Source organism: Mustela erminea, chromosome 3 (assembly GCF_009829155.1).
Source record: "Mustela erminea isolate mMusErm1 chromosome 3, mMusErm1.Pri, whole genome shotgun sequence".
NCBI classification, from domain to species: Eukaryota; Metazoa; Chordata; class Mammalia; order Carnivora; family Mustelidae; genus Mustela; species Mustela erminea.
The window spans coordinates 144,004,508-144,014,670 of NC_045616.1; the positions used below are offsets into that span (position 1 = coordinate 144,004,508).

A 10,163-nucleotide genomic window follows, 5' to 3' on the forward strand; every position below is an offset into this window, starting at 1 on the left:
ATATACAATGGGGAAAACACAGTCTCTTTAATAAGTGGTGCTGGAAAATTGAGCAGCTACATGCAAAAGAATGAAACCAGACCACATTCTAACACCATACACAGAAATAAACTAATGGATTAAAGACCTAAATATGAAACCTGGAACCATAAAAATTTTAGAAGAGAATACAGACAGAAAATTCTCTGATATCAGCCATACCAAATTTTTCTAGATATGTTTCCTGGGGCAAGGGAAATAAAAGCAAGAATGAACTATTAGGATTACATCAAAATAAAAAGCTTTTGCACTGTGAATGAAATCATCAATGAAACAAAAGAGCAACTCACTGAACAAGAGGTGATATTTGCAAATGTTATCTCTGGTAAGGGATTACTATTCAAAGTATGTAAAGAACTTTTACTCAACATTGTAAAAACAAACAATCCAATTAATAAAAACGGCAGAATGAAGTAGAGGTGACCTCAGGGATGAGCTAATGCTTTAGTGGCTTACCTTGGCTCAGTGGACAGTGTGGCTCATAGCCATGAACCAGGATCTCCACATTGTGGCACCATCAGATTCTCCAGATGATATCCCACTCTTGGAAAATGAGCCAAGGTCTTCAATGGAGTAAATTATATGCCTATTCCCAAAGATGGTCCCTTTCTTAAAGCACTACTCTTTGAAGTTAGATTGTTGGATGATGATAAGAACTTGATACAGAGTCATGATAACTGGTTCACACACAATAAAACATCTGTTTATGGTCTCCTAAGAGGTGGAGAACTCTGGAAAGTTGTTGCTTTTCTGAAGAATAACATGATATATGTTTATGTTCCACTGTTAAATAAGCTGTATCTCCTCATCCACCATTAATTAGCGTCAGTGGAATTTCACAAGGCTCTTTTCTTTTAGAGGTAAAATTGATATATATTTTTTTTACTTGGGACAGAAAAAAGACACTGAGCTAAATACAAAATTGAACCAACTGCTTGATTTACTTCTACAAAATTGTCCATTGGAATTTTCTTGGATGCCAACCTACAGAACTCACTGGGTAGTGCTAGTCTTGTTTCTGTGATGCATCTATAAAAGCAGCCAGCCTGGAAAGTTAGAACCTACAAAGGAAAACCACAAGTTTCTATTTCTATCACTGGAAAGGTAAAATCCATACAATATGATAAATAGGATATAGCAGATACAAGGCAAGTCTTTGGAGCTATCATTTTCAAGTGTGATTTAGAATCATGCCAAACATTACAATCAGCTTGAGTCTCCCCACCAATGGATCTCCACTTCAGAATATTCTAGTTCATCCTTGTGTGACTTCTCTTGACCTTGGCATTCTGACTTGTAGTAGCATTGATGCAATGGATGATTCTGCACTTAGTGTACCTTACAAATTTCCATTCACTCTTCCTTTAGAGGAAGAGTGTTTTCCTTTCCTTCCTTTATGTTACTATACTTTCCAGGTTCCTGTCCCTCCAATTGTAGGTTTTTTGCCTTTTTTTTTTTTTCAAATGAAAGAGGAAGAAGTACACGTAAAAATAACAGTTAATTTAAAATATCACGAAAGTGTCAAAAATAATTTTAAAATCTGTGAAGCTCATGTATCTTTTTATAATAGAGGTTCAATTAGTAATGCAAAGTTAGTTTTGGCCAGCTTGAAGTATTTCAAGAGGAAAGCTTATATTGATCTGAATTATTGGATACAAGTTCCTCAGATCAATGGAAATTAGTCTTTCTGGAACTGTAACTTTTGGAGCCAAGAGTCATAAGAAGCATCCATTTGACCAGATTTGGATTGGAGGTACAGCATATTTAAAACTTCATTTTAGAATCTTAGATTATACATTCATTCACTGGTTGTTACACAGATCAGCATTTAGTTCAACTTTCTGCATCAGAAAAACCAAAATTAAGTACATACTGGAAACAAATTTCTTCTGATTATTACATTTGGAATTATAAAGCTCCTGCTCCAGTAACATATGGATCATTATTATTATAATTAACCCATGTTTAAATAGGATCTATATAATGGTAACATAGCTTAAGTTAAATAATAGTCTTTTATTTTCAATCTGTATGCATATAACCTATGAGTGAAAAAAATGAATGATTTAATCATAAAAATACTTTGGTCTAATGTTTTTATTCTGACAGTTTGAAAGAACATTTAAAAAAAAAAAAGATTTTATTTATTCACTTGAGAGAGTGCGAGTGAGCAGGGGTGGTGGGGAGAGAAGGGGCAGAGGGAGAGGGAGAAGCAGACTCCCTTTTGAACAAGGAGCCTGATTCAGGACTTGATGCAGGCCTTGATGCAGGGCTTGATTCCAGGATGGGGAGATCTACTCAAGATGAAGCAGACACTTAACTAAGCCATCCAGGTGTCCCATTTTGAAAGAATATCTTAAAGATGAATGTCTCCTATGATATTACTCTTTGATTTTACTCTAATATGATCCAGAGCATAAAACAGTGTTGATTCACTTTAGGCTTATTTTAGACTGGTCCTGGGTCACCCTACCATACATGTTCCTTTCTGCCCCTGTGGGAGATGTGACTATCAATTGTAGCCTTAGGTCTCCACTGAGTCTTCCTGGACTCAGCTCAGGCTCTTTCTCATTGCAGAGCTGCAGGAAGCTACTCCTGATGGATTGAAGATGATATGCAAAATAGAAAACAAACAAACAAACACAGCTCTTTGCTCTTTCAAAGCTGCATAGTAAACCCTTAGTGTGATGTGTTGTTATAGAATACCAGATACAACATCAGAAACCACCATAAATCTCTTGAAAAAAATAGTGAAAATGAAGGCGTATTGGTTAATAGTAACCTGTTCTTAATCAGAACTATCTTATTGGCTAAGAAAGAATATGTGTAATTCTAAAAAATTTAAAAATAAATTTAAAAAATTAAGAAGGGCCGAAGACTTGAACATACATTTTTCTATTTTTCAAAAAAGACATGTAGATGGCCAACAGATTCATGAAAAGATGCACAACATCACTAATCATCAAGGAAATGCAAATTAAAACCACAATGAGCTATCACCTTATACTTATCATAATGGCTAAAATAAAAAAGATAAGAAATAACAAATAATAAGTGTTGTCAAGAATGTGGACAAAAAGGAACCCTCATGCACTGTTGGTGGAAATGCGTATTGGTGCAGCCGCTATGGAAAACAGTATGGAGATGCCTCAATAATTGAAAGTAGAAATACCATTTAATGCAGTAATTCTACTATAGGGTATTTACCCAAAGAAAATGAAAACACTAATTTGAAAAGATATATTCACCCCATGTTTGCTGCACCATTATTACAACAGGCAAGATATGGAAATCACCTAAATGTCCATTGATTGATGAATGGATAAGGAAGATTATAAAATATATAATTTATGCACCTATAAAAAGGAATGAGATATGACATTTGAAACCACATGGGTGGTGAATAACCACACACTAAGTGAAATAAGTCAGACCAAGAAAGACAAATACCATCTGATTTCACTCATCCATTGAATTTAAAGAACAAATGAATAAACAAGCAAGGAAAAAGCAGAATCACCTATAAATACAGAGAACAAACTGATGGCTGCCAGAGAGAAGGGGGTGGGGATGGGGATGGGCAAAATGGGTGAAGGGTAGTGGGAAATACAGGTTTCCAATTATGGAATGAGTAAGTCACGAGAGTAAAGAGCACAGTACAGGGAGTTAGTCAATGATATTGGAATAGTGTTGTATGGTGACAGATGGTGACACACTTATGATGACTATACCATAAAGTTGAAATGTCGTGTTGTACACATAAAACTTATGTAATGTATGTCAACTATATACTGAAATAAAAATAAATAAAAATAAAATTAAAAAGTAAACCATAGATATACTCTGAAAAGTATGTTGTTTGGAGTTTTATTTTCCCCTAAGGAAAAACAACCCAAACATCAAAATAAACATAAAACATTCAGTAAGAATATTTCCAATGTATAAGCTTCTTTTCCATAAAATTACGTTATCAAGAATAAAACTTTAACAAAAACTAAAATAAATCCAATCTCCTGAGAATCAGGGACAGAGGTAATAAAAATAATAATTGATTTTTATATTTCTAAGAAAAAATTGATATAAATACTTTAAGAACATAATTGAGTAGATGGATATCAGTCTTTTTATTAAATATATTTTAGACCAGAATATATAGCGTAATAACATATGATCTATCTTGTGAGGCGAACGTGATAACCACTACACTACGGAAACATATGATCTATCTTGAATAAATGCCCCAAAGAGTCTAACTATCGATACAGAATGATATATTGCTAATTTCATTACTAATTTTAAAATTTAATTTAATAACATATTTCTTCCTTCATGTGACTAGATAAACTTTGTTAAATATGTATTTAATAATAAGTCTTGTGAAATGTAATTACTTATGTTAAAAATAATTTAAAACAAATATCAATTTTGGAAAAAGAAAAGTAATCATTAACGCAATATCATTAGACTTAAGAATTAGAAACAGTCAATGATTATACTCTTGCAATAGAACAATGAAACGGATACTGAATCACTACATTTTTTTAATTAGAAAAGTTAAGCATGCCTGCTCTTGTCACTTCTATCTCACATTATACTGGATGTTCTAGCCAGTGTAACTGGACAAAAATTATAGACATATAAGTAGGTAGATAGATAGATAGATAGATAGACATCATTTATATTGTAAAGGAAAAATAAAACTGCTATTTGTAGATGACATCGTCCTATGTGTAGAAAATCCTAAAGAATATACAATAAAACTTCTGGAATTAAAACTATTTCATCACATCTCAGGATACAAAATAAATACAATAAAATCAATTAATTCTTCTTTTATTATTTTTTAAAAAGATTTTATTTATTTATTTGATAAAGACACAGCAAGAAAGGGAATACAAGCAGAGGGAGTGGGCGAGGGAGAAGCAGGCTCCCCACTGAGCAGGGAGCCCGATGCGGGGCTTGATCCCAGGACCCTAGGATCATGATCCGAGCTGAAGGCAGATGCTTAACAACTGAGCCACTCAGGTGCCCCAAAATCAACTAATTGTGCTTTTAGATACCAGCAATGAACCAAAATATGGTACTAAAAAAATTCCATTTATAATAACATAGAAAAGAATAATTTAACAAAATATGTTCAAAACTTACAATCTGAAGACTATAAAATGTTGCTGAGAAATATTAAAGAAAACCTAAGTAAAGGGAGAATTTTCATTCTATATATATGGGCTGGAGGAGTCAATATCATAAAGAGCAATTCTGCAAATTTGTATTTTATTTAACATGTTGTTTTTAAAAATCTCAACAGCCATTTTTGTAGACACTGTCAAATTGAACTTAACATTTATATGGATTTTGATAGGAATTATAGAAACACACAGTAATCAAGATAGTGTAGAATGTAGCTTTGGTGAAAGAACAGGTATGTAAGATCAATCAAACAGAATTGAGAGTCCAGAAATAACCTTTGTATTTATGGTTGTATCAATCTGTGGGAAAGGATATCTTCAAATTATGCTGAGATAATTGAGCATTCATCTTCAAAATAAATCAATTAGATAATTTGTATTGTACATGAAAATTAACTCAAAGCGATACATAAACCTGAATACAAAAACCAAACCTATACAATGTCTAAAAGAATACGCAGGAGAAAATAACCATGATTATGGGTTAGGCAAAGAGTTCTTAGCTGAACCAACAAGGGCATGATCCTTAATAAGAAAGAAAAAATAATGGCAAATTGGATCTTATAAAAATTGGAAATTCTTTGTACTTCAAAAAACACCATTATGGAAATGAGAAGATAAGCCATAGATTGGGAGAAAATGTTTACAAAACATATCTGATAAAGGAAATATATTCAGAGTATATAAAGAACTGTTCAAACTCAATAATTAGATGTTAAATAAACCATTAGAAATAGACCAATGAGGGGTCTCGGGTGGTTCAGTCAGTTAAGCCGTTGCCTTTGGCTCAGGTCATGATCCCAGAGTCCTGGGATTGAGCCCCACATCGGGCTCCCTGCTCAATGGAGAACCTGCTTCTTCCTCTTCCTCTGCCTGCTGCTCTATTTTGGTCTCTCTCTATCTCTCTAATAAGTAAATAATATCTTTAGAAAAAAAAGAAATAAAAAAAGAGAAAGAAATAGACCAATGATTAAATAGACTGAATAAACATTTTGCCTTAGAAGAGTTTTTACCAAACATAATTTTATATATAACAAACATATTTAATTTTATTTCTCCTAAAATTTATGTTTCTTTTAACATCAAAATGTGTTCCATTGATCTGCTTCTTTAAAGATTTATTTATTATTTGAGAGACAGAGATAGAGGGGGCGGAGAGAGAGAAATCCTCAAGCAGACTCCCCACTGAGCACAGAGCCAAACTGGGGCTCCATCCTAAGGCCCTAAGATCATGACCTGAGCAGAAATCAAGAGTCATCCACTTAGCCGACTGAGCTGCCCACGTGCCCCCCACTGATATTTAATGAAGCACATTTCTTGAGGTTGTATTTTTCTGTTTTTATATAAAATCATGCTATTCTAATTTGCACATGTGTTCTTGCTACAGAGCATGACTACATGACTGTCCTACATAGATATAGTGGTCCCAAAATGTTAGCTTGTATACCTTGGTTATTTAGATAAATCACCACTTAAATTTTAAATTCAGGCATGAGACGGAAGCATAATGTTTGCTTATAATATATTATAACATTTACTGAGAATATTTTATCTCACATGGGGGCATGTCAGAACACATTTAACTTAAAAATACCTCTTTAGTTTTCATCCTGATTCTTTAACAACTGAAAGAGAATTGCATGGCTTATATACATCTAAATAATTAAGCCTTATATGTGAAGAAGGTCATGCTTCTCTAATATATTTAAAAACACACACCATGAATTTTAATGTAGATGACAGGGAGACATTTAAATGATGTTTTTCTAAAGCCTTAGTGTTTATAATGATGTTTTAACACAGATAAATGATTGGACCGTGCAGAGTATCATTTTGATCCTGTATTTGTTACCGTGGATATACTCTGCAAACTTCTATTGTGCAACAAGCAGATCACTCTTAAGTAAATTGGTGAGAAAGAAAAAAAAAATAGGTCCCTAAAGAAAAAAAATGTTAAAGAAAAAAAAGAGAGAGACAGTTTTAATAGTTGGATCTGTTCTTCAATGACATGGGCTGCATTTTGAGGCAGAATTCTAGTAAGATGTAATTAAAAAATTACATACAATCACCTTTAGAAATACTGTAGTGCAGAGCCCCAAAACTTAAATGTGTACAGAAGTTTGCATAGTGATAGAAATGAAATAATCAAGCCAGATGTAAGATATGAAGCTGATTGATTTTTTGTAATGTCTGATTTTTTTTTTAAAGATTTTATTTGTTTATTTGACAGAGATCACAAGTAGACAGAGAGGCAGGCAGAGAGATAGAGAGGGAAGCAGGCTCCCCGCCGAGCAGAGAGCCCCATGTGGGACTCGATTCCAGGACCCAGGGATCATGACCTGAGCCGAAGGCAGCAGCTTAACCCACTGAGCCACCCAGGCACGCCGTAATGTCTGATTTTTATTCAGGGACACTGGAAGTGTGCTTTTTCTTTCATGAACTCTCTCTTCATAAGAAAAGCCAAAAAGAAAACGTTTTTGATTAATGGCTGACCCTAGGCCTGAATGCCAAAAAATCACTGAGGAGGAGTAGATAGTAGGAAACTATCAACTGTGCTGTGATCTAGCTAATAGATGACTAATAGATGACCATTACTCAGCTCCGCCACAGTGATGCAAAGGGGTAAATGTGTAATTTTTTTCCTTTTTTTTTTTCTTTTTGAGAAGAGTACACATCTCAAATATACAGTATTGCATATTTGAATACAAATTTAATTAATACACACACACACGTGCATCAATATTTTCTTATCCAAATGAGACTTCAATTTAAGCAATGTAAAGCATGTGCCTTGCCAGTTTGCAACATGTAATAGTAGTGGTATTTGAATTGTATGTGTATTTGAGTTAAATGTTGATGTAGAATTCTTACTATGTTTAAACTCAATGATTCTGAGCTTAAAATTATCAATGGTTGATAATATACAAAATTCTCAGCATCTAGAATCCAAAAACAATTGCTGTCTCTATACAGATAAATGGTATGCTTCCAGAAAGAGTTTGTAAAAAAAAAAAAGTGTTTGTCAGCTATTTTTTTTTTCTCTCATATGACTATAGGGCTGTCAGTAACATCCTATGCTTCCTCTAATATTTTGCAATAAATGAGTGAAGTCTATAAATCTTTATAGCATTCTTTGTATACTTAATTAAATTATTGGAATAGATTATTATAAGCCTCTATAAGATAAAGAATCTAAATTTATTCCTTTTTTTTCTCCAGCTTTTAATTTTCAACTCCTTCAAGTATATAGGGGAAATTAACCTTTGGAACCATACAAGGCATCTGTTATAGACGTGAGAGTAGAGGAGAACGAGTCCCTACAGACAAGTCTTTCTGCTGTTAAGTGAATGTCATAAAGAAGTCATATTCATTATAATAAAGTAATGGGGTAATTCCTGAAACAAAAATCTATAGAACGAAGAAATATTTAAGGATTGAGTATTACTAATTCAAATTCGAGGATTTTATATATTGGAATATCTTTATGATTGCGGATTCACAATTTAAATTAAATATATACGATAGGTGATCATGAATGTAATGACTCAATTAAAAAAGCTAGAAAAATTGCAGTTTCCTTGTTATAATAATAAAAATATTCCATTTAATCTAATTAGACTTCAAAGAAGACGACTGTACTTCAATGATTTCCAGCTCCACTTTTTTCAAACTGTGCTGTCAGGATGAGAATTAATACAGCTGAGCTGTGTGGTGGAGAATCGTCTCATACAGCACCACACAAGTATGTGACTGCTTATTTCTTAAATCTTAAAACACAGTAAATAAACATTTTAAATATATTTCCTCTTAAAGATTTTGCCATATAAAAGGACAAGCAAGTTCATCAGTCAACATTTCCATGTTAGTCGATCTTAAGCTTCTTCATCAATGCTCAGATAATTAGGTGGCCAGTAAATAATACTTTTCAAAAAGCCTTATTTTGGAACCTGGTAGGATGATCATTGTGGTAAAAGAACACTCTTATATTGGAACTAGAACAAAGCAGAATTGACTCCCTGGTCTGAATAGTGAGTGCTGGTTACTTAAAGTAGAGGAAGTAGAAAGTAATGGATTGTTTCTGTTTTGTTTTTTTAGTGTTCTCAAAGTTCAACACATTTGGCTTTAGATATAAATTGGTCACTTTGTAAAACTATCTATTCTTCACTGAAGCTGCTGGTTATTGCCCCACATACCTATCACATATAAAGGAAATATATTCAGTTTAAATAGTATTTCTGAGTTCATTTGAGGCAAATAAATTATACATATTTTAGATATTTTTCCATTTAAAAATAATACTTTATAATTCTATTCTTAAAAACAGAGATAAGAGTCAGAGATTGAAAGATTTTTAATACGTGATATTATAATCAATAAAATATGGAGAAAAATGAATAACAACTGGAAATCATCATGAGTGGAAAGAGTATGCTCCTGCTTCCAGGTAGGATCTCATAACTGCAATTTACTCATTAGCCAATGTACAAAAAAAAAGTGAGATTTTTAAAGATACTTAAAATATGGATTTTATGACTTTGAAGTTTCAAAAGAGTCTGCATTTTGTTGTCTCTTGTGAGAGAAAACCTTGAGCAATAACTAAATGCAAATAACACTCAGAGCAATATTTTGAAGCCAATAATGCAAATTATGAATGAATATGACCAAACTGTTTTTTCAACTCAAAAGAGAAAATTTTTGGCTGGGAGCAATGCAATGAAAACTATAACCAAAAAGCAAATTAATTAATTGCTTGGAGCTTCCTTTTAGAAAAGTTTAAAAATTGCCTTGATAAGTGAATTTTATGAAATAGATGAAAACTTGGCACAGCCTGTCAAGTAGATATCTGTCTTGTGTCAAAGAGGGCAGTCAGGCTCCAAAATACATTACCACAGGACATTATTTTTAAATGTACAAAATGGATACATTTAAAAGCGC

The 10,163-nt window shown here is 32.9% G+C and overlaps 1 pseudogene; it reads left to right on the forward strand.

Moving 5' to 3' along the window:
• Window positions 1-1,993, forward strand: part of LOC116587264 — a 49,396-nt pseudogene extending 47,403 nt beyond the window's left edge.
• The last annotated feature ends 8,170 nt before the right edge of the window (window positions 1,994-10,163 follow it).